The sequence below is a fragment of the Phyllostomus hastatus genome, unplaced genomic scaffold (assembly GCF_019186645.2).
Source record: "Phyllostomus hastatus isolate PE091 unplaced genomic scaffold, TTU_PhHast_1.1 phas_scaffold_28, whole genome shotgun sequence".
Classification (NCBI taxonomy): domain Eukaryota; kingdom Metazoa; phylum Chordata; class Mammalia; order Chiroptera; family Phyllostomidae; genus Phyllostomus; species Phyllostomus hastatus.
The window spans coordinates 13,270,613-13,297,164 of NW_025334022.1; the positions used below are offsets into that span (position 1 = coordinate 13,270,613).

The 26,552-nt window shown below is 37.3% G+C and overlaps 2 pseudogenes; both read left to right on the top strand.

The window, feature by feature from the left end:
- Window positions 1-70: 70 nt before the first annotated feature.
- LOC123805095 lies at window positions 71-24,544 on the top strand (annotated as a pseudogene).
- On the top strand, window positions 16,437-16,557 carry LOC123805268 (annotated as a pseudogene).
- Window positions 24,545-26,552: the final 2,008 nt, after the last annotated feature.

Here is a 26,552-nt window from a genome sequence, read left to right on the forward strand (position 1 = left end):
TTACATCCTGTTGGGGGAGGGAAGTGGTTGGCCCCGCCCAGCGGCGAGCAAATTATTATTTTGTGAAAGCTGGCAGTGTACGGAGATGGGGAAAGAGAGCCGCGGGAGCCTAGAAGAATGAACGAATGAGGAGTACTCAACGTCAGAGTGTTAACACATAGCTGAGGAGATGGGAAGGTAGAGGGAGAACAGACCTATGTCTGCTCTTGTATAGCCCCTGAGCTCCATGTGCTTGGCGGTCGTGATGGTGCTGGACTGCACAGGGTATTAGAACAGGACATTAGCTATTTTTCCTTTTGTGACTGGTTTATTTCACTTAGCACAATGTCTTCAAGGTTCATCCATGTTATGGCATGTGTCTGAATTTCCTTCCTTTTTAAGGCTGAATACCACATTTTGTTTATTCATCCATTGATGGACAGACACTTGGGTTAGTGCAGTTTGGCTGTTGTGAATAACGCTGCTATGAATATGGCTGTAAGAATATCTGAGTCCCTGATTTCAATTCTTTTGGGTAAATACTGAGAAGTAGAATTGCTAGATTATATGGTAATTCTGTTTACTTTTTTGAGAAACCACCATACCATTTGCTACAGCTACAGCATCATTTTTCATCCCTACCAGCGATGCTAAGGTTTTTCATTTCACCCTTACCAACAGTTATTATTTTCTGTGTGTTTTTTTTAAATAATAGCTACCCTAAGTGGGCGTGAAGTGGTATTTCATTGGGATTTGACTCTAAGTTCCCTACTATATTGGAAGAACTTAACGCTTTCCTCTCCTATGTGTCTCCTTTACTTTCATGCAGAACCCTTCATGTCTGATAATTCTGGTAACCAAATGTGGGTGTTTTCCCCCACAACAAGCATTTCTCTGCAACACCAAATAGGTATCCTATAACTTAACTCAATTTCGATACTGTCAAAACCCATAGGTTAAGGGCTCAGTCCTACAAGACAGCCCCCATTCCTCTTCAGATGCCAATTTCAAATCTAGGTTGTCGCCTGTGCTTCTGACCAACTAGCTATGAATCAGTTTCCAATGACCCCCTCCTTGGGTTCAATTAATTTGCTAGAGTGGCTCACAGAATCCAGGAAAATAGTTACTTACATTTCCAGTTTACTAAAGTACAATATATGATAAAGGATACAGATGAACAGCCAAATGCAGAGATACATAGGGCAAGGTCTAGGAGCATGGTGACTGCAGGTGCTTCTATCCTTGTGGAGTTGCAGACCCTCCTGATAGATGTGTTCACCCACCTGAAAGTTCTCTGAACTCTTTTGGGACATTTATGGAGGTTTTATCATGTAGGCATAATTAATTATTCCATTTCTAGCTCCTCTCTCTGGAGGACTGGGGCGCTTGGGCTGAAAATTCCAAGCTTCTAATCATGGCTTGGTCATTCTGGTGATTAGCCCCCATCCAGAAGCCCACCCTGAGTTGCCTCATTGGAGCAAAAGATGCCCCTAATGTTCTTATCACTTAAGAACTTACAAGAGTTTTAGAAGCCCTGTATCAGGGATGGAGTCAAAGCTCAAATACTAGAACAAGAATTGCTCCTACTGATCTTATCACTAAGGAAATTACAAGGGTTTTAGAGCTTAGTGCCAGGAACTGGGGACAGAGACCAAAATACGTATTTCTGTTATCTTACCTAATGATTAGTGAGGTTGAACATCTTTTTATGTCCTACTGCCCATTTGTATATCTTCTTTGGAGAAATGTCTGTTTAAGTCATTTTCCCATGTTTAAGTCAGGTTGTTTGTTTTTTGTTGTTGAGGTTTTTTTTTTTTTAATAGATTCTGGGTACCAGTCCCTTATCAATAATTTGGATACATGTTTTCTATACTGAGACTTGCCTTTTTACTCTGTTGATAGTGTTCTTTGATGCATAAAAGTTTTTAATTTTGTTAGAGTCCAACTTACTTATTTTTTTTATTTGTTGTGTGTACATCTGGTGTTATATCCAGCCAAATCCAGTGGCATGAAACTTTTCTCCTATATTTTCTTCTAAGAGCTTTATAGGTTTAGCTCTTACATGTAGGTGTTTGATTGAGTATAAGCTCATTTTTGTATATGCTTTAAGAAAAGGGTCCAACTTCTTCCCTTTGCATGTGGATATCCAGTTTCCCCAGCACCATTTGGTGAAAAGACTGTCCTTTGTAGCCCTGAGTAATTTTGGCATGCTTGTAAAAAATCATTTGACCATAAGTGTGAGGGTTTATTTCTGGGCTTTCTATTCTGTTCCACTGATCTATATGTCTTTCTTTATGTCAGTAACACAGTTTTGTTTATCATAGCTTTGTAGTAGGTTTGAAATCAGGAAATGTGAGATCACCAGCTTTGTTGTTTTTCAAGATTGTGTAGGTATTCACAATAACTTGATATTTCATATGAATTTTGGGATGGACTTTTATACTTCTGCAAAAATGTCATTAGGATTTTAATAGGGATTGTTTTGAATTTTTAGATCACTTTGGGTGGTATTGATATAACAATATTGAATCTTCCAACTCATGAACACAGGATATCCTTCCATTTATTTGTGTATTCTTTAGTTTCTTTCAGCAAACTTGTAGTTTTCAATGTGAAACCTTTCACCTCCTTGGTTAAGTTTATTCCTGGGTATTTTATTCTTTGTCAGATAGACAGATAGATAGGTAATTGACATATACTAGTTTCAGGTGTGCAAAGTAATGATTGGGTATTTGTATATATTGCAAATGAGCACCACAATGAGTCTAGTTAACATCCATCACCACACATAATTACAGCTTTTTTCTTGTGATGAGAACTTTTAAGATCAACTCACTTAGCAGTTTTTCAAATATACTATACAGTATTATTAACTATAGTCACCATGCTATGCTTTACATTCCCAAGACTTACTTATTTTATAACCGGGAGTTTTTACCTTTGATCACCTTCACTCATTTTATTCACTCCCCAAACCCTGGCTCTGGCAACCACCAATTTGTTTTCTGTATCCATGAATTTGTTGTTTTGTTTTTTCAGACTCCATGTATAAGTGAGATAATAAGGTATTAGTCTTTTTCTATCTGACTTAGTTAGTATAATGTCTCAGGGTCCATCTGTGTTGTCATAAGTGGCAAGATTTCATTCTTTTTTTATGGCTGAATAATTTTCCATTGTATAGGTATACCACATTTTATTTATTCATTCACTCACCCATGGGCACTAAGGTTGTTTCTATATTCTTGGCTATTATAAATGATGCTGCAATGAACATGGGGTACATATTACCTTTTTAAGACAATGTTTTTGTTTCCTTTGGATAAATACCCAGAAGTGGGATTGCTGGCCCATATGGTAGTTTCTATTTTTAGTTTTTTGAGAAATCTCCATCCGTTTTCCATAGAGACTGCACCAGTTTACATTCCCACCAACAGTGAAGAAGCATTCCCTTTTCTCCTCATCATTCCCAATGCTTGTTATTTCTTGTCTTTTTTATAATAGATAAGAGAGCCATTTAATAGTTGTGAGGTGGTATCTTGTTCTGGTTTTGATTTGCATTTCTCAGATGATTAGTAATGTTGAACATCTTTTCGTGTATCTGTTGGCCGTCTGTATGTCTTCTTTGGAAAAATGTCTATTCAGATCCTCTGTTCATATTTTAATCATATTGTTTGTTTTTTTTTAGTTATTGAGTTGTATGAGTTCTTTATATGTTTTGGATATTAAACCTGTATCAGATATGTGATTTGTAAATATTTTCTCTGATTTGGTAGATTGCCTTTTCATTTTCTGGATTGTTTCTTTTGATGTGCAGAAGTTTTTTAGTTTGATGTAGTCCTACTTGTTTACTTTTGCTTTGTTGCCTTTGCTTATACTTTTAGATGCTATTATAAGTAGAATTGTTTTCTTAATTTCCTTAACAGATTGTTCATTGTTCATGTACAGAAATGCAACTGATTTGTTGCATTTTTGTAGTCTGTAATTTTGCTGGATTCATTTTTTTATCTAATGAGTTTTGGAGGGAATATTAGGGTATTCTAATATGAGATCATATCATCTGCATACAGAGGTAATTTTAACTCTTCCTTTCCAATTTGAATGCCTTTTATTTATTTTTCTTACCTAATTGCTGTGGCTAAAATCTCCTTTGTGATGTCAAATATTGTTTATCAGAAAATGTCTGTAATCCCACCTTCATTTTTGAAGGACTGTTTTGCTAGATAGAGAATGCATGGTTTACATTTTTTTCTTTCAGCATTTTAAATATATTATCTCATTCCTTCTCATCTTTGAGGCTTCCACTGAGAAATTTGTTGATAATCTTATTGAGCATCCCTTGTATGTGAAGAGTTGTTTTGTTCTTGCTTCTTTCAAGAGTCTCACTTTGGTTGTTGAGAGTCTGATGATAATGTATCTTGGTGTAGGCCTCTTTGGGTTTATCTTACTTAAAGCATTTAGTGATTATTTCTTCAAATAATCTCTTTGCCCCTTTCTCCTTTCTCTCATAACCTTCTGGGACTCTCATAATGCATATATTGCTTGATGATATCCCATAACTTTCTTTAATCTTTGTCCACTTTTTTTCTTCATTCTATTGTGTTTTGTGTTTTGCTTCTTAGACTCCATCACTTCAGATGGAGGTCTTCAACCTCACTGATGCTTTCTTCCTGTTTCTGTTGAACCCTGTTGAACCCTGCTAGTGAATATTTCAATTCAGTTATTATATTTTCAACTCCAGAATTTCTGTTTGGTCCTTTTTTATAATTGTTTTCTCTTTGGTGTTATTGTTATTTTTAAAATATATTATTTTCCTCATTCTTTTAGTTCTTTGTGTTTCCCTTTGGCTCTGAGCATATTTAAGACAGTTGTTTAATCTTTGTCTCATAATTCTGATGCCTGTGTTTTCTTCAGGGAGAGTTTGTGCCACTTTATTTTCTTCCTTTGAATGTGGCATATTTTCTTGTTTCCTTGTATGTGTTACGATTTTTTTTTGAAAAATGGGCATTTGAAAAAACAGTTTTGCAGATAGGCTCTGTGCTTAGGAAGACATTACCTTTGCTAATTAGCAAAGAGAGCTGTATGCCTTCTGATAAGCCTCATGTGGAGGCTTCAAGTTTTCTTAGATCTTTTCTAGGCATACATTTTGTCTGGGCCTGTTGTATGCTTTTTTTCAACTCCCCTAAATACACTTCTGTTTTTTAAGTGTCTTAATTTCCCAACAAGTCTCATCTTTGCTTTTTTTCTGGGGGCTTTTGATGTGCTGTTGTGTTTTCTAACTCTATGCTCTTGCCCCAGGTGTTGAGAAGCTGTAGTACTTCTACAGCTTTTTTGAGCAATGTCCACCATTTCCTGCAGCATTTCCTATCCTGAGATCCAAGATATGCTATGACACTTCTGTTTGTCTGAACTGCAAGTTATGTGAATCAGAGACCATTACCTCAGGGAGCCCTCAGGAAGATTAGAACATTACAAAAAAGGTCCACCTTCCTTTCCCCAGTTAGAGGGATGGAATTGGCAGCTGGGCCACTCCTACCCTTATATGGTGCTGTGGGCATAATGGGGGAAGGAGGGGTGGAGTACAGGTATGTAAAATGCTGTGGTATTTCCTGATATTATTTATGTGGCATTTTCTTCATTAAGCATTTGCTTGATTGCTGTAGACTGTTTTCCAGAGCTCCTATAAAGTTAGCCAGTGTGTAGTTGCTTCTTAAAATGTTAATGTGGGTGGGGAAAGGAGAGCCTGGAGCTTCCTAGTCTGCCAAGTTGCAGATGTCATAAAATAGTACTATTCTATTTATAAACAGGGAGACCAAAGCTCAGAAAGTGACTTGTACAGGATTATACAGTTAATAGGAATCAAAGCTGGGATTTAACTCTGTTTCTTTTTCCAAGTTCTGTGATTATTTAAAATAAACTTTGTATTATAGAATAATTTTAGATTTACTAAAAAGTTCCAAAGATAGTACAGAGAGTTCCCATATCTACCTACCCCTGCCTTGCCCACAGTTATCCCTTTTATCAACATGTTAGATTAGTATGATTCTTTTATCATAATTAATGAACCAATACTGATATATTATTATTAACTAAAGTCCATATTTTACTCAGATGTCCCTAGTTTTGCCCTAGTGTCTTTTTCTGTTCTAGGATCCAGTCCAGGATTACCACATCACATTGTTGTTATGTCTCCTTAGGTTCCAGTTGACCATGACAGTTTCTTAGAATTTCTTTGTTTTGATGTCCTACACAGTATTAAAGAGAACTACTGATATATTTTGTAGACTGTGCCTCAATTGGGGTTTGTCTGATGCTTTCTTCATGATTAGACTGGGGTTATGCGTGTTTGGGAAGAAGACCACACAGTGAAAATGTCATTCTCATCATATCATTTCAAGGTCTTGATCTGGTGGCCATGGTAGTTTTGCCAGATTTCTCTTCTGTAAAGTCATATTCCCTCCTATCTGCAATCTTACTTTTTTAAGATTGTAAAAACTTAAAAAATCTTACCTTCCTTTAGTGAAGGAAGTCACTAAGTCCAGCCCATATTCAAGAAGGGTTTGCGAAGATACAGCTCCACTTTCTGGAGGGTAAGAATATGTATAAATTATTTAGCATTCTTCTGTAATGAAGAGATATTTGGTTTCTTAAATTGTTTGAGCTTCACCCTTTAGAAGGTATTTCAGTTTGGTTCCTATGCCCTTTGGTATGCCCCCATTGTTTTATTTTTTATTTGAGCACTTTCTTTCTGGTACTACTAGATGTTCATTTTGCATATTCCCTGCTACATCCATTGCAGAATCAGTCATTTTTCCAAGGAACCCTGATTCCTTTTAGTAAATCAAAATGTCTTCCAGAATATGAAAGATTTAGTAGATTGTAGTAGAGCCAATGAAAACCCATTTGGAGGGGTATGTGTGTGTAGGAAGTGGTTGATGGGCAAAAGAAACAGAAAGCTGGAAGGACCATAATCTGATTCTCTTCTGAATGATAGCTTATTATACATTTGGTGGCAATTTAAGAGTGGAAACTGAGTTAGTTATCTAAGGTTCCAATGACAGCTCTGTAACTGTCTAGCTGTATGTTTGTGCACTTCAAATTTCTCATTTATAATATGGGTATAATAACTTTATGAGGTTGTTGGAACAGTGATTAAATGATATAGAACACATCCTTTGCACAGCACCTGCCACATAGTAAGCAGTCATATGTTAGCTATTAGTTTCAGTTATATGCTTATTTGAATGAGGTAGCATAATGTCGGGAACTGTGAGCCCTTGCTTTTTTTGTCTGATGCTTATATTGTTCCTTCCTTCTTGTTTCATTTCTTTCCCAAAGAATAATTTTCATTTCACTCAGTGCATGTTTTCCTTTGAGATCATCAGTGAGAAGCGACTGTTATCACTGCCCTGTGCTGGACAAACTCTAGAGGGCTCTAAGGTGACAGTTCTTGGGACCATTGGCTTGAAGTAGCTGCCTGTTCCCCAGACTCCTGTTCAGAAGATGAAGTTTCACTTCCTGGAGAAAATTGTGTTGTTTGAATATTATATAGTCATATTAAAGTACACTGAACACCAAATCTCTTTTTTTTGTTAATTGAACAAAAATTCTTTATTGCCCTGCCAGTAAATTTAGTGGTGCCTTGTCAGGGGAGCTCTTAAAAGTGATTCCATTGAGAAGAAATTATCTTCTTTTTTATCATGTGGTTCTCCTCCCAAAGACCCCTCCTGTTTCACTGTGGATGAAGTCTAAAATGTCCCTCCTGAATTTCAGCTCCCCTTATTAGATCACCACATTTTTTTATACCTGTGAAGCTTCTCCCATGACACCCATGCCTGACATATTTTTTCTTATCATTTCCTCCACTAGTTTATCATTTAAATAACTTTTGAAACTCCACTTGTAGTAATTTAAGGAGTGCTAACACCTCTCTGTCTACCGTCTCTTGAACACTATCATTCAATTATCCCCTAGAATGAACTGTCCCTTGACATGTGTATGGTGTTATTCAAAGTGTTCAATATTTGGTTATGTATCTTCTAAATATTTGTATTGATATTGTATTCTCCCTAAAGAATACATGTATATAAGTACCCCAGTCAAGACAGTACTAAGTATCTGCTCATTGATAATGAGGAGGAAGATAAAGACTTTCTAATAGCACTAGAGTGTAGTAATCTACAAATTTTAAAAAACAGACTTTTTTGGCTTGTGAAGGTTTTTATTTTGTGTTTGATTAATACATCTGAAAACAATGCATATACAAAAATTTAGACATGAGAAAACATTGGTTCAATGCTAATGTATCTACAATAATTAGGATTTGGGGAAAGTGGACATGATTACCTAAACACTTTTAAAAATTGGAAACTGCAACCAAAATAAGCTGCTAACATCCCTATTAAAACTTGTAAGAAGCCTTGCCTGGTGTAGCTCAGTGGGTTGAGTGTGGGCCTGTAAACCAAAAGGTTGCTGGTTCGATTCTCAGGGCACATGCCTGGGTTGTGGGCCAGGTCCCCAGTAGGGGGCATGCTAGAGGCAACCACACATTGATGTTTCTCTCCCTTTCTTTCTCTAAAAGTAATTAAAGCATTAAACTTGTAGGAAGTCTTAATGAAACTCTCTTCATGATTTTTATTAAAGTAGAGATCATCAATTAGCTACATTAAGGTTCCTCATGCAAAACTGAAATAAGGGTATTCCCTTGACTGGCTGAATAAGGGGACTTCTTACATCTGAGGTGATCATTTTCCCTGTACCTGCCTTAATCCATTGACTATGATGATAAGAATTAACTCCCAACTCATCGAATGCTAGATGTCTCTCAAAGAGATTGCTATTTCTGAGTATCAAAGCTTGGAACCTTTATTTATGGTTGGCCACTTGGGGCCCATTATCTCAAACAGTGTCTAATATTTCTGTAGGAATTGACTGTTTAACATTGTCATTTCTAGTTCTGCTGGCACAGCCTTCATCCATACCTGTGACAGGAATCCTCATGCTGTAGCTGCTCTGAGACAAAAATCTAGATGTAAATGGAATAGCAGGTGAGTGCCAAATATACTTTGAGGATAACAGGAAGGTGAGTGCAGGGGAAATACGATTTTTGACAATTCAGACTGACTTTCCACACATACTACCCTGCAGTAACTGTCATAAAATATCTGTTTCTCTAAAAACAAAACATGGCCAATGGTATTGCTGGCCTTTATCACCTCAATATACAAAGTACTACTCTCACATTGAATGATATTACTCAGAATTCACATGATACTATGTACAAAGTTACTTGCATGTAACTGGGTTGGAGAGGGCACTAGGTAAGCAGCCAAGAGATGTGGACACCGGCAAGCAGTGTCCGCTGCATTGTGGATGAGCCATGAGACAAATTCACACAGACTACTGAGTCCTGCAGAAGAAAAGGGATGGCACTACCACTCTCTCAAGGGGAGAGTGTCTCAGAGCGCATCAGTCACTCTCAAGAGGAGAGCACCACTACTCTTGCCTTGACAAGCTTTTATTGCTTTTCTGGGCACATTACATTGAGGACGGTCCACATTTATTATACACGGGTTCGCTTTAGGTGGTTACCTTTTACAGAAAACAAAAGAAAGTATGTTGCTAATTACTTCAAAGAGAAGGATGATGCAGACTAAGGGGAAAAGTGGTTGAACTGGTTACACTCCATACTGGAGAGGTTTAGCTCAGACTTTAGGAAGTTACAGTAAGCACTTGCTGCCTCAATTCGGGGTGAGGGAGTTTTAGCAAAAAGCAAGTCTCAAAGTGGCCTAGGTGCAAGGCAGGCCTGATTCCCCATGGGACAGACAACCAATCTGTGGGTGTGGATTCTGTGCATTGGACCTCGCTTTCCACTAGCCTTTCTGAGTGGGAGCTGGGCCCACACCATGCAGAATGGTCACCTATAGCCAAAGTCTGGAACCACTACAGAATGATAATAAACTGGCTAAAATAAAACTGTGGGGCTTTAGAATTTTAATGTAGTTTAAATATGTTGTCTGTTCTAAAAGAAATTAGAGAAAAATATAATGGAAGAAATGTTAAGTTGGACTAAAAACTGATGAAAGATGAATCATTCTCATTTCCTACAAAACAAAGTGGGGAAGAATTTGTTTCTTCTTTTAAAATACACAATGGGAAAAGAGAATTGGGGAATTTGCATAATAATTTAACCTGCTGTACTATGGCTGTGTCCCATTTCATACTATTGTTCATCATTTCATTTTATTTACACTTTTTTTTTCTTGTTCAATTAGACTTGTCCCCATTTCTACCCCCCTTACTCTCCTTTGCCCTAACCATGCCCACCTCCCACATTCAATCCTCCCCAACTTCTTGCCTTTGTACATTGGTCCTTTATACATGTTCCTTAACTTCATCCTTCCCCTTCTTTCCCACATTATCCCTGTTGCCTGGGACACTCTGGTCACTCTCACTTTGTTCGTTATTTTTATGTTTCTGGTCTCTATGTCTTATTCCCATTTAGCTCACTTGTTTGTTTTGTTGATTAGGTTCCACTATAGGTGAGATCATATGGTATTTTTCTTTCACCTCCTGGCTTACTTCACTTAGCATAATGCTCTCCAGTTCCTTCCATGCTGTCATGAAAGGTAGGAGTTCCATCTTTCTTTCTGCTGCTTAGTATTCCATTGTGTAAATGTACCATACATTTTTATTCACTCATTAACTGGTGGGCACTTAGGTTGCTTCCAGCACTTGACTATTGTAAATTGTGCTGCAATGAACATTGGGCTGCATGGTTTCTTTTGGGTTGGTGTTTCAGGATTCTTATGGTATAATCCTAGCAGTGGAATTGCTGGGTCAAAAGGCAATTCCATTTTTAGTTTTTTGAGGAAATTTCATACTTTTTTCCACAGTGGCTGCACCAGTCTGCATTCCCACCAACAGTGTACTAGGATTCCCTTTTCTCCACAACCTGGTCAGCACTTGTTGTTTGTTGATTGTTTATGATGTCCATTCTGAGCAGTATGAAGTGGTAACTCATTGTGGTTTTATTTTGCATCTTTCTGATGGATAGAGATACTGAGCATCCTTTCATATGTCTCTGGGCCCTCCGTATGTCCTCTTTCGAGAAATGTATGTTCAGGAACTTTACCCATTTTTTAAAAACATTTTAATTTATTTAGACAGAAGGGAAGGGAGGGATTAAAGAGAGGGAGAGAAACATCAATGTGTGGTTGCCTCTTGCACACCCCCTAACTGAGAACTTGGTCTGTAACCCAGGTATGTGCCCGAGACTGGGAAATCAAACCAGCGACCCTTTGATTTGTAGGTCAGCACTCAGTCCACTGAGCCACACCAGCTGGGGCCCTTTGCCCAGTTTTTAAAAAGATTTTATTTATTTGTTTTTTAGAGAGGGGAATGGAGGGAGAAAGGGAGGGGAAGGAACATCAATGTGTGGTTGTATCTTCTGTGCCCCCGGTGCCCCACACCAGGGAACCTAGTTCACAACCCAGGCATGTGCCCTGACTGGGAATGAACTAGAGACCCTTTGGTTCACAGGCAGGCACTCAATCCACTGAGCCACTCCAGCCAGGTCCCATGTATTAATTGGACTGTTTGTCTTTCTGGTATGGAGTCATGTGAGTACTTAATTTCGGAGATCAAACCTTTGTACGAGGTATCATTGGCAAATATGTTTTCTTATGTAGTTGATTCCCTTTTAGTTTTGCTGATGTTTTCCTTAGGCATGCAGAAACATTTTATTTTGATGAAGTCCCATTTGTTTATTCTTTTCTCTATGTCCCTTGCTCTATGGGGCATATTGGTGAATATATGGACATGTGCGATATCTGAAATTTTCCTGCCTATGTTCTCCTCTAGGACTTTTATGGTATAATGACTTATATTTAAATCTTTTATCCATCTTGAGTTTACTTTTGTATGTGGTGGAAGTTGGTGGTCGAGTTTTATTTCATTGCATGTAGGTGTCCCAATGTCCCAACGCTATTTTTTGGAGAGGCAATTTTTACTCCATTTTATGCTTCTGCACCCTTAGTTAAATATTCATTGACCATGGAGACTTGGGTTTATTTCTAGGCTCTGTGTTCTGTTACATTGATGTGTCTATTCTTATGCCAGTACCAGACTGTTTTGATTGCAGTGGACTTGTAATATAGTTTGATATCAGGTATTGTTATTCCTCCTACTTTGTTCTTCTTTCTCAAAATTGCTGAGGCTGTTTAGGGTCTTTTATGGTTCCATATAAATTTTTCAATTTTTTGTTCTATATCTGTAAAATATGTCATTGAAATTTTTTAAAAATAATTTTTTAAAAGATTCCACTTATTTTTAGAGAGAGAAGGAGGTAGGGACAAAGAGAGGAGAGAAACATTGATGTTCAAGAGGATGCTTCCCTCTTGAAAGCCTCCAAATGGGGACATGGCCCACAGTGGAGGCATGTACCCTGACTGGGAATTGAACCAGCAACCTTTTGGTTCGCAGTCCACCACTCAACCCTCTGAACCATTCCAATGAGGGCCATCATTGGTATTTTAATAGGGATTGTGTAGAATCTATAAAATCCTTTGGAAATTATGATGATGGTAATTCTTGCAGTCCATGAACATGGTATATGCTTCCACTTATTTATGTCTTCCTTAATGGCTTTCTTCAGTGTCCTGCAGTTTTCTGAGTACACGTCTTCTACATCCTTGGTTAGGTTTATTCCTAGGTACTTTATTTTTCTTCTTGCTATAGCAAATGGGATTTTTTTCTGATTTCTGTTTCTGACATTTCATTCCTGGTGTACAAAAATGCTCTGGATTTTGGAATATTGACTTTGTATCCCACTGCATTGCCGAATTCACTTATTAGGTTGAGTAGTTTTTTCCTGAAGTCTGTGGGGTTTTCTATGTACACTACCATGTGATCTGTAAACAATGATGATTTTACATCCTCCTTTCCAATTTGGATGTTTTTTATTTCTTATTCTTATGTGATCGCAGTGGCTAGGACTTACAATGCTGTATTGAATAGAAGTGGTGAAAGCAGGCACACTTGATTTTTTCCTGGTCTTAGTGGGAAAACTTTTAGTTTTGAACCATTGAATATGATGTTGGCTCTAGGTTTCTCATATATAGCCTTTAGTATGCTGAGCTATGCTCCCTCTATCCCCACTTAGCTGAGTATTTTTATCATAATTGAGTGCTCTACCTTATCAAATGCTTTTACTGCACCTCTTGATATGATCATGTGCTTTTATCTTTTCTTTTTTTATGTGATGTGTTACATTAATTGATTTATGACTATTGCACCATCCTTGACTCCCCATCATGTATCCTACTTGATCATGGTGTATGATCTTTTTGATGTATTGCTGGATGCAGTCTGCCATCATTTTGTTGAGGATTTTAGCATTTATGTTCATCAGTAAAATTGGCCTGTAGTTTTCTTTGTTGTGTCTTTGCCTGGTTTTGGTCTTCTTGGACTTTCTGGAATAGTCTATGAAGGATAGGGGTTAACTCTTCTTTAAATGCTTTGTAAAATTCTCCTGTGAAACAGTCCAGCCCAGGGCTTTGTGTGCTGGGAGTTTTTTTATTACTGCTTTGATTTCATCAGCTGTTACTGGTCTGTTCAGGCTTTCTGCTTGTTCTTCATTCAGTTTTGGAAGGTTTTCAAATTTCTTGGCATATAGTTCTTCATAGAAATTTCTTGCAATCCTTTGTATTTCTGTGGTATCAGAGGTAATCTCTCCTCTTTCATTTCTGATTGTGTTTATTTGGATCCTCTCTCTTTTTTTCTTGATGAGCCTGCTTAAAGGCTTATCAATTTTGTTTATCTTTTCAAAGAACCAGCTCCTGAATTTATTTATCCTTAGCATATTTCTTTTAGTCTCTGTGTTATTTAATTCTGCTATGATCTTGGTTATTTCCTCCCTTCTACTTGCTCTGGGCTTCGTTTGTTGTTGTTCCTCCAGTTCTTATAGATGTAGGGTTAGGTTGTTTATTTGAAATGTTTCTGTCCTTTTTAGGTAGGCCTGTATCACTATGCACTTCCCTCTCAGGACTGCCTTCGCTGTGTCCCATATGTTTTGGGTTGTTGTGAGTTCTTTTTCAGTTGTTTCCAGAAACATTTTAATGTCTTCCTTGAAATCATTATTAACCCATTCATTGTTTAATAGCATGCTATTTAATCTGCATGACTTTGAGTGATTTTTAGTTTTTTCTTTGAGGGGATGGTTTCTAGTTTCAGACCCTTGTGGTCTGAGGAAATGCTTCATAAGATTTCAGTTTTCTTGAAATTGTTGAGGCTTGTTTAGTGTCCTGTCATGTGGTCTATCTTTGAAAATATTCCATGTGCATTTGAAAAGAATGTGTATTTTGCTTCTTTGAGATGAAAGGTTCTATACATTTATCAGTTAAGTCCATTTTGTCTTATACATCTTTCTTTTCCATATACCCTTGTTGATATTTTCTTTGAAAGTCCTATCCATTGTTGACAGTGGGGTGTTAAAATCCTACTATAAGTGTGTTGCTGTCTATATTGTTCTTGAAGCCCTCCAAGATTTTCCTTATATATTTGGGTGCTCCTATGTTGGGTGCATATATGTTTATAATATTTATGTCTTTTTGAAGGACTCTTCCCTTGAGTAATTTGAAGTGGCCTTTTGTGTCTCTTTTTAAGCCCTTAGTTTTGAAGTCTGTTTTCTCTGATATAAGTATTGCTACAGTGGCTGTTTTTTCTGTCTGTTTGCTTGGAATGTGTTTTTCTAATCCTTCACTTTCAGTCTGTGTAGGTTTTTTGTTTTGGTGTTGGTCCCTTGTAGGTAGCATATGTGCAGGTCATGTTTTCTTATCCATTCAGTTACCCTATGTCTTTTGATTGGAACATTTAATGCATTTACATTTAACATTATTATTGAAAGGTACTAATTCATTGCCATTTTCCCCCTTTGTACCTGTGTTCCTTTCTGTCTCTTTTCTTTCATCTTCTTACATCAGTCCCTTCAGTGTATCTTGCAAGGCTGGTTTGGTGGAGGTATATTCTGGCCTTCCTTTGTCTGGAAAACTCCTTATTTTGCCTTCCATTTTAAATGACAGCCTTGCTGGGTAGAGTAGTCTTGAAGGACTTTGGTTTTTATTACTTGGAATATTTTCTGCTATTCTCTCTTTGCTCATAGTGTTTCCCTTCAGAACTCAGCTGCTGACCTTATTGGAGCTCCATTGTATGTTGCTTCCTGTTTCTCCCTTGCTGCCCTTAAGATTCTGTCTTTGTCTTTGAATTTTGCCATGTTAATTATGAAGTCTCTTGGAGTAGGCCTCTTTGGGTTCCTCTTGATTGGGACCCACTGAACTTTCTGAAATTGTATGGCTTTTTCTCTCATCAAAATCGGAATGTTTTCCATCATTACTTTTTCAAACAGTTTTTCTGCCCCTTAGCCCTCCTCTTCTCCTTCTGGTATCCCTGTTATACAGATATTTTTCCATGTCATGTTTTCCTGCAGTTCCCTTAAACCTTCTTTGTTCATTTTGAGTCTTTTTTCCTTTTCTTGAGGTTTTTCTACCTTTTCCTTCAGCCCAGTGATTTGATCCTGCGCATCATCTAATCTACTTTTGATTTCTTCTACTGTGTTCTTCAGTTCAGAAGTTGTATTTTTCATTTCCTCTTGGCTCTTCTTGTATGTTTCTATGTCCTTTTTCATGGTGATATAGTTTGCTGTAAATTTCTTGTAGCTTCCCTGTAGTTTTTGGTAATTCTCACTGAGCTCATTAAGCTCCCTTATAACCATTGTTTTGATCTCAATATCTGATAGTTTACTTGCCTATATGCCAGGGGTGTCAAACTCATTTTCATTGGGGGCCACATCAGCCTTGCAGTTGCCTTCAAAGTGCTGACATAATTTTAGGACTATATAAATGTAACTACTCCTTAACTGTTAAGGAGTATTTTTTGTTTTTGTTTTTGTTTTTAACATTGCTCTATGTATTTCTTTTTTTATTTTCTTTTTTTAATTTTATTTTAATCATTGTTCAAGTATAGTTTTCTCCCTTTTACTCCCAGTCCAGCCCACCCACCCAACCCTCCCCTCTTCCCTCCCATTACCACCCTCCCCCTAGTTTTTGTCCATGTGTCCTTTAAATTTGTTCCTGTAAACCCTTCCCATTGTCTCCTGAAATTCTCTCTTCTCTCCCTTCTGGTCACTATCAGCCTGTCCTCTATTTCAGTGTCTTTGGTTATATTTTGCTTGTTTCTTTGTTTTGTTGTTTAGGTTCCTGTTGAAATTATATTCGGCCCTTTGAAGGCAACTGTGAGGCTAATGTGGCCCCAGTGAAAATGATTTTGTCAACTCTGCTCTGTGCCATTTGGCACTCTTTCTGAGAATTCTTCCTTTGTTTTTGATTGCCCATTGTTTCTTTGTCTTCCAGGTATTTGTGAGTCTCTTCTTGTCTGCTTCTGCAACTTAAATTATTCTGTTTCTCTTGTCCTGGCCTATGCTTTCTCTGCTCCCATGTACTTAGTTGTAGCAGGGGAGTCCAGCAGGACACACCACAATCTCCATCTCAGTTTAGGAGGGCCACTTTAAAGGCAAGAGAGGACAATATGAAAAAAAAGTTCTTTTTTAAGATTTTATTTATTTGTTTATTTTTAGAGGGAGGAGAAGAGAGGGAGAAAAAGAGGGAGAAAAACATCAATGTGTGGTTGCCTCCTATGTGTCCCTCACTGGAGATCTGGCCTTCAACCCAAACATGTGCCCTGTCTGGCAATCGATCTCATGACCACCTAGTCTACAAGCAGGTTCTCAATCTACTGAGCCATACCAGCCAGGGCTTAATTAATATGTGTTAATTCTCTGAGTTTGTTTTGTGAACCTCCATGGTAGGAGATCTGTGATATTCAGTAGTGCAGTCTCCTTGATCTCCTGAACTTGTTTCTTTTGGGATGCCCTTTCTGCTATTTATGTTGGTTCTCTGGATGTAATTGAGTTTTGGTTGTTGTTGGGTCCTTCTTTGGTCAGGACTTCCCTCCAGCTGGTTGACTGAGGATCACTCCACCCACCACATCTTGTATGCTGTTGTGCAGGTGCTGCCAGAACAAAACCACAAAACCCAGGAAATAAACCCACACCTAGAAAAATAACTTCCCCCTGCAATCCCACTATCAACAGCAAGTGAACTAGTATTGGGAAGTGTGTAAAGAGATTAAGAGTATTATAAGAAAGAAGGCAATATGAAATGACCTACTGGAAGAAAAGGATTTTGAGAGGGTAGGGGGAGGAGCACTAATAAGAATTGGGAATTGGAGCAATGTGAAGAGAGAAAGTAAAATTTACATTATAAATAAAAAAAAGAATGAAGAACCTAGAATGATGTATGAGAAGGGAAGCATATGGTATTAGTTTTAAACAGAAGATAAAATAAAGTGAGATCGAGAAAGAAAAATGAAGGAAAAAAGTAAATAATAAGAATAGAAGAGCCAAGTTGGAGAGAACAATCTGCCACAGTACTATCAACAACAATTGAGTTAAAATTAATATAGGTGGGATGGGAATAAGAGGGAAAAATGAAAGAAAAGCTTAAGTGATGTCTAGAGGAATGGGAAATGATTTTGATATGATAGTGGGAGAGGGAATACTAAGAGTGAGGAAGAAAAAGCAGGATAAGACAGTTGAAAGTTAAAATTTGAGACAAAAAGAAACAGAGAAGGAGAATAGAGAAAAATAAGAGGGCAGGATGAGAGAAGAAAAGAAGAAAAAAGAAACAGGCTGAGACAGGGAAGAATTCAAAATTTGAGGTGAAAAATGGGGTAAGAGAAGGGAGGGACAAAATATGTGAATTGAAATAAACTGTAGTATAAAATGTAGTAACTTAATATGCACAAACTTGATGGACAAGAAATGAATGTTAAAAAGCAATTCAGGAAAGAAAATACCAGAAATCATGGAGAAAAATGCAGTGGATTTTGTCTTAGTAGCCTCTAGTATTTACCACTGTTTTTTCTTTCTGGATCCACCTCTGGTGATGTCAGATCTTGACCCCATCTGACCTTAGGCAGCCTGCTCTGAGACTGCCAGGGATCTATTGTCTCCTGTGGCTGTCTCCTTTGGTTGTTAATCTAGTCACTCGGCACTCAGCAGTCAGGCTTAAGTACCAAAGAGCCAGGACAGAGTCCCTCCTGGGTCAGGACTATTGTTTCCCCTCTGGCTGCTGCCACTTAGAGGAGGGTGGTCTGCCTGAGCAGCATGGCTGCTACTGTATGGGGTGTGACTCGGCACTGGAATCACAGAGCCTACTCTCTTAGTTCTATCCTTAAAGCTTCTGTCCCCAGTCTCTCCTCAGGCATCTCCAGGCCACTCTGCACCCACTTTTGCTGGAGCCCAGGGTACATTCAAGAAGAGCCAAGAAAATTTGCACATTGACCCTTTAAGTGGCTCTTTGTGTCTCCAGCTGTCCATTTCTGGCAGAGTGTAACCCTGCCACTTTTTGCTGCTGGGTGTTATATGTGTACTCTTTGGGCTCTGGTGCCTTAGGCTGGGGATCCCTGCTTAGGGTTTAGACCCCACTCTTCTCAGGGGGATCCAATCAGCCACTTAATTATCCCTCTCGCACTGATGCCCGTGGGCACCCAGCCAGCCTTCTCGAGTCTCCACCGCACTCCTTACCAGACAGGTTGTACTGAAGCTGATTCTTCTGTCTGCCTGATGTTTTAAGGTTTCTCTCTAGCTATTGTTCAACTGTTTGTTCTGGGTGATTTCTCCACAATTTAGTTGTAATTCCAAGCTGGTCCTGGGAGGAGGTTTCTGTGTCTTCAATTCACTCCTACACCATCTTGTGTACTTTCTATGTCTTTATACTTATAGCTGAAACTGTGGCACATCTGTGACTGTGTAATTCTAGGGCTGGTCCTTTACTCTGAAGTGGTCTGATTCATTTCCTGCCAAATGTTACAAATGTTCAGGACACTAGAATCTTTTCTGAGGAAGAATCTTCAGCACCTTGGAAGCAGGGAAATAGAGAAGAAGGAGCATTGTCATTATCCTCAGGAAATTATCAATGACCACTGAAAATAGAAAGCTACTAGGGTTTCTTAGAGGGAAATTCAGAGTGGTAAAAAGGTGGGCTCAGTCAGTAAAAACATGCATTGCCCTTCATCTTCAGCTAGTGCATGGAAAACCATGGAGTACACAGATCATGCATATGCAGTCAGTGAGTTCCTTTGCTTTCCATGTGGATCACATAGTTCTCGATCTGAAGTGTTGTCCTGTTTTCTAGTTGACTAGAGCAGGTGAATCCTGGTGCACATAGGTTCCATGTGTGAGTGAGCTTCTATAGTTATTGCCTTTGTCTCATAGTGAACAGTTTTAATTGTTTTTTGAGAAAACCACATTATTATGAGCCAATTCACATTTAAAGTGTATAATTCAATGGTTTTTAGTATACACAGAGAATTGTGGAAAATCCACCAAGTCACTTTTAGAATAGTTTCTTTAATAGAAACCCCATAACATTTAGCTATAACCACCCTAATCCTCCATTCCCTCAAGCACTGGGTGACCACTAATGTATATTTTGTCCCTTATATATTTGCCTATCCTGGACATTCCATATATTACAAATGGAATCATAATACAGGGTCCAGCACAAATAATGCCCCTTTTTTATTGCAAAATATTTTGTTACAAAATGATAAGCATGCAATTCTATAGCATAACAATATCACACTCAAGTACACCATATGACATTTTAGGTGAAATGTTCAAATAAAACTATAAATTATTACACCCATATTATTACCCTACCAGGTTGCCAGACCTTGTAAATATGGGGTCTTTTGTGACTGGCTGTTTTTACTTAGCATGGTTTTCAGGGTTCATTTATGTTGTAGCATATTAGTACTTCATAGTACTTCATTCCATATATAAGGTCTGTCTGGAAAAAGTCCAGCCATTGTTAATATAATGAGAATGGTTTGTGTGACATCAAGGTAACCTGGCAGCAAAGGAAAGTGGACTGGAATGTGCATACGTAAACAATGATGACTTCACTGTACTAGTCAGTGGGGGTAGTGGATGCCATTGAGTAAGCATGTGTACTGTGTGGTTGTCACATTCAAAATGACTGAGTGAGCAGAGCAATGAATCTGCATCAAATTTTGTGTTAAGCTTAAACATTCCTCCATGAAAACTATTTGGATGATTCAGAAGGACACAGCTATGGGCAACTGGTGATTGGCAGCTTCATCATGACAATGCACCTGCTCATGCATTGTGTCTCATGTAGAGTTTTTTTGTGAAACATCTAATCACCCAGATGACTCAGCCCCTCTAAGGCCCAGATTTGGTGCCCCCTAACTTCTGGCTCTTCCCAAAACTAAAATCACCTTTGAAATGAAAAATATTTTGGACCATCGATGAGATTCAGGAAAATACGATGGGGCAGCTGAAAGCAATTGGCAAAACTGTGTCAGGTCCCAAGGTGCCTACTTTGGAGGGGACTAAGGTGTCATTGTCCTATGTACAATGTTTCTTGTATCTTCTTCAATAAATGTCTCTACTTTTTGTATTACATGACTGGATGCCTTCTAGACACACCTCGTATATGTGTGTGTATGTATATAATATAGCACCTATATTTAGATATTACTCATACACAGTACAATTCACACATTTAAAATGAACAATTCTAAAAACAAAATAAAATTCTAAATATTATTGTATTTAGCATAAATAATATAATATTTATACTAAAATACAGTAACACAAGAATAATAAATACTAAATACAATGTATTTATTTGCAATAATATTTAGTATAATCACAGAGGCATGCAGTTATGAGTTGTTTTAGGTCATATTAGAATACCTGTTTTCAGTTCTTTTGGGCCTATACCTAGGAGTAGAATTGCTGGGTAATATAGTAATTCTGTGTTTAACTTTTTGAGAACATGCCAAACTGTACATAGTAGCTGCACCATTTTCCAGCCCTACCATCAATGTACAAAGGTTCCAGTTTCTCCACATCTTTATCAACACTTGTTAGTTTCTGTTTTCTTGATTATGGCTAGCATATTGGGTATAAAGTGCTATCTCCTTGTGGTTTTATTTTACATTTCTCTAATAAGGCTGTTGAACATCTTTTCATGTACTTATTGATCATTTGTATAACTTCTTTGGAAAATGTATGTTCAAGTCATTTGTCTATTTTTAATTGGACTATTTGTCATTTTGTCATTGAATTGTAAGAGCTCTTTATAATACTCTAGATAGTAGACAATTATCAGGTATATGTTTTGCAAATATTTTCTTCCATTCTGTGGGTTGTCTTCCTTTTATGGTAAGACTATTATTTAGGGTAGTTGTAGTTTCATAGTAAATTTGAGAGAAAGATACAGAGGTTTCTTATATACTCCCTGCCTCTCTCCACACTTACACAGCCTCCCCTATTTTCATCATTCTCCACCAGAATGATACTTTTGTTACAATTGATGAACCTATGTTGATACATCATGATCACCCAAAGTTTATAGTTTATCTTAAGGTTCACTCTTGATGTACGTTTTATGGGCTTGGACAAGTTGTATAATATTACATATCCATCATTGTAGTATCATACAGAGCACTGCCCTAAACACCCTTTGTGCTCATTATCCTCCTACTCCACAATCCCAGATACCACTGATCTTTTTACTGTTGCCATAGTTTTGCCTTCTCCAGAATATCATTTGATTACAATTGTACAGTTCATAGCTTTTTGAGATTGGCTGCTTTCACTTAGTAATAAGCATTTAAGATTCTTCCATATCATTTCATGGCATGATAGATCATTTCTTTGTAGCACTGAGTACTATTCCATTGTCTAGATGTACTGTTTCTTTGTCCATTCACCTACTGAAGCACAACATGGTTGCTTCCAGAGTTATGGCAATTATGAATAAAGCTGCAATAAATATTTCTGTGAAGGTTTTTGTGTGGACATAAGTTTTCCTCCCCTTTAGGTATTTATCAAGGAGTGTGACTGCTAGATTGTATGGTAATGATAAGTTGTTTTGTAATAAAACCAGCAAACTATCTTTCAAAGTGGCTGTACCACTTTGTATTCCAACTAGCAATGAATGAGAGAGTTCCTTTCACTCCACATTGTTGTCAGCAATTGGTGTTGTCTGTATTCTGCATTCTGGTCATACTAACAGGTGTGTTAGTGGTATCTCCTTGTTGTTTTAATTTGCAATTTCCTGATGTCATATGATGTGCATTTTCTTTTTATATTGGTTACTGCCATCTGTATATCTTTAGTGAACTTTCTGGTAAAGTCTTTAGACCATTTTTCAGTTGGGGTGCTTGTTTTCTTATTGTTCAAGACTTCTTTGTATATTTTGGATAATAGTCCCTTACTTGATATATGTTTTACAATTTTTTAAAAATTGAGATATAATTGACGTATAACATTAGTTTCAGGTGTACCACATAATGATTTGATATTTGTACATATTGCAAAATGATCACCACAATAAGTATAATTAACATTTATCATCACACATTGTTATAAATTTTTTCTTGTGATGTGAACTTTTAAGATTGTTCTTTTAGTTACCTTTAACTGTACAATACACTATTATTATTTATAGTCACCTTACTGTACATTACATCCCCAGGACTTATTTACCTTATAACTGGCTGTTTGTATTTTTTGACCACCTTCACCTATTTTGCCACCCTCCACTTTGACATCTGGCAACCACCAATCTGTTTGTTCTCTGTATGAGTTCAGTTTATTTTTTATTTGTTTTAGATTTCACATATAAGTGAGGTCACATAGTATTTGTATTTCTCTGTATGACTTATTTCTCCTAGCATAATCCCCTTAAGATCCATCTGTGTTTATTTCAAACAGCAAGATTTGCATATTTTTATTCAAATATTGTACTCTATCTAAGATATAATTGACATGTAATAGTACTTCCAAGTATACAACAAAATGATTTGATATATATATATATATACATAAAAAATGAAATGATCACTATAATAAGTCTAATTAACATCTATCCCTATACATAGTTAAAATATTTTTCTTGTGATGAGAACTTTTAAGATTTACTCTTTTAGCAACTTTCAAATATACAACAATATAATTAACTATAGTCACCATGATATAAGTTATACCCATGCCTTATTTATAACTGGAAGTTTGTACCTTTTGACTCCATTATGTATTTCTTCCACTCCTCACCCCACCTCTGGCACTCCCTTACCTTTGTATGTTCTCTGTATCTGGTTTGTTTTTTTAAGAACCTAAGTATAAGTGAGATCATACAGTATTTGTCTTTGAATTATTTCACTTACCATAATGCCATCAAAATCCATCCATGTTGTCCAAATGGTCAGATTTCATTCTTTTATTTAAAAAATATGTATTCATTATTTTCAGTTACTATTTAATGCCCTTATACCTGCAATCAACACATTGTTGTCCATATCCATGAGTCCTTATTCTAACCAAATGGTCAGATTTCATTCTTTTATTAAAAACATTACTTACTCAATTTTTTTAAGTTACTATTTAACACCCTTATACCTGCAATCAAAACATTGTTGTCCATGTCCATGAGTCCTTATTCCTTTTTGCTCCCTCCCTCTTCCACCTGACATACCTCCCCTCATAGCTGTCATCCTACTTTCTATCTATGGGTCTTTATTTTCCTTGTTAGTTCAGTTTGTTCACTAGATTCCACATATGAGTGAAATCATACGGTATTGGTCTTTCTCTGACTGGTGGTGCACCATGGCTGGCTTTTACCAGCACCAGGCCCAGGGAAGGGTCAGCTAAAATCTCAGTGCTCCTAGAAATCTGCCTTTGCTGGCAGGCTTTCTGGTAAGCTTAAGACATTTCAAAAATTTATATGGAACCACCCTGGCTGGTGTGGCTCAGTGGACTGAGCACTGGCCTGTGACTCAAAGGGTTGCTGTTTTGATTCCCAGCCAGGGCACCTGCCTAGGTTGTGGACTGGGTCCCCAATGTAGGGCATACAAAAGGAAACCACTGTTTCTCTCCCTTTCACACTCCCTTCCCCCCTCTCACACAGGACTCGCCTGCGTGAAGTGTCACAATGTCTGACCGTAAGGCAGTAATCAAGAACGCAGACATGTCTGAGGACATGCAACAGGATGCCGATGACTGCGCCACGCAGGCTATGGAGAAGGACAACATAGATCAAGAAGGAATTTGACAAGAAATACAACCCTACCTGGCATTGTATCGTGAGCCAAAATTTTGGCAGCTACGTTATACACGAGACAAAGCACTTCACCTATTTTTACTTGGGTCAAGTTGCAATCCTTCTCTTCAAGTCAGGCTAGGTGGCTGCAGGGAAGGTGTCAGGGGCAGCAGCGATAGCAAGCAGATGACGTTGCTGGGACTATTTTGCCCTGGGGCCAGCATCAGGATGTCCTCACCAATGGCTGTGCCACTGCATGGACTGTATACTCGATTTCATGTGTATGTCGCAGTAAACAAAACCAAACTTCTTTCTGTTTAGTTGCCTGGGGAAGAAGGCTGCTTTACATTTATTTTTCAAAACTTAAAACAAATTTTTTTTTAGAAACTTATACTTTTCCAAAACTAAATCAGGAAAGATCAGAGAATCTGAATAGGCAGATTATCCCTGGTGAAATTGAAGCAGTAATTGAAAAACTCCCCCAACAAACAAAAGCCCTGGACTGGATGGCTTCACAGGTGAATTTTACCAAACATTCTGAGAAAAACTAACAACTCTCCTCAATCTATTTCAAAAAATTCAAGAGGAGGGTAGCCTCCCAAGCTCATTTTATGAGGCTACCATTATCTTAATTCCAAAACCAGGTAAAGATGCTACAAAAAAGAAAATTACAGGCCAATATTTGTGGTAATCATAGATGCTAAAATCCTCAACAAAATACTAGCAAACTAAATATAGTGAAATATCAGAAAGATCATACACCATGATCAAGTGGGATTTATTCTGGAAATATAGGGTTGGTACTACATTTGCAAATCAACAATGTGATTAACCACATAAACAAAATGAAGGGTAAAAACCACATGATCAAATCAATAGATGCAGAAAAAGCATTTGATAAAATCCAGTACCCATTTATGATAAAAACTCTCAGCAAAGTGTGCATAGAGGGAACATACCTAAACATAATAAAGGCCATTTATGACAAACCCACTGCCAGCATCATACTCAACTGGCAAAAACCACAAGCATTCCCTTTCAGATCAGGAATAAGACAGGGATGTATGCTTTCACCACTCTTATTCAACACAGTACTGGATTCATAGCCATAGCATCAGGCAAGAAGAAAAAATAAAAGGCATCCAAATTGGAAAGGAAGAAGTAAAACTGTATTTGCAGATGACATGATACAATATACAGAGAACCCCAAAGATTCCACCAATAAACTACTAGAACTGAGAAATGAACTCAGTAAAGTAGCAGGATACAAAACTAATATCGAGAAATTAGGTGTATTTTTATATTCCGATAATGAACTAACAGAAAGGGAAATTAAGACAACAATCTGATTTGTAATTGCTTCAAAAAGGATAAAATACCTAGGAATAAATATAAGCAAAGATGTAAAAGACTTGTACTCAGTAAATTATAAGACATTGAAGAAAGAAATTGAAAATAATACAAATACGTGTAAGCATATACCATGTTCATTGGTAGGAAGAATTAACATTATTACAATGCCCATGCTACCCAAAGCAATCTATAGATTCAGTGCAATTCCTATGAAGATTCCAATGACACATTTTACAGAATGAGAACAAATTTCAAAAATTTATAAGCAACCACAATAGGTCCTGCATAGCAACAGCAATCCTGAAGGAACGAAGCTGGAGGAATCACACTACCTAATATCAAACTGTTCTTTCAGGCCATATTAATGAAACAGCTTAGTACTGCTTAAAAAAAAGACACATAGATCAATGGAACAGACTAGAGAGACCAGAAATAAATCCATACCTTTATTATCAATTATTGACAGGAAGCAAAGACATACAATGGACTAAAGATATTTTATTCAATAAATGGTGTTAGGTAAATTAGATATGTGCAGAAAAATGAAACTAGATCACTTTCTTACACCACACACAAGAATAAATTCAAAATGGATTAATGACAAATATTAGACTGGAAACCATTAAACTGGAAGAAAACATAGGCAGTAAAATCTTGGGCATTTCCAGTAGAAATATTTTATTGGCTATATCTCTCCAGGCAAGAGAAACAAAAGAAATAATAAACAAAAGGGACCACATCAAACTAAAAAGTTTTTGCACAGCAAAGGAGACCATCAACAAACTAACAAGACAGCCTATGGAATGGGTGAACATATTTGCTGATACATCTGATATGGGGATAATATCCAAAATTTATAAAGAACTTTTAAAACTCAATACCAAAAAAAAGAACCCCAACAAATAATCCAGTTAAAAAATGAGGAAAGACGAAATAGACACTTCTCCAAAAAGGACATACAGATGGCCAATAAACATATGAGAAGATGCTCAAAGTCACTAATCATCAGAGAAGTGCAAATTAAAATGACAA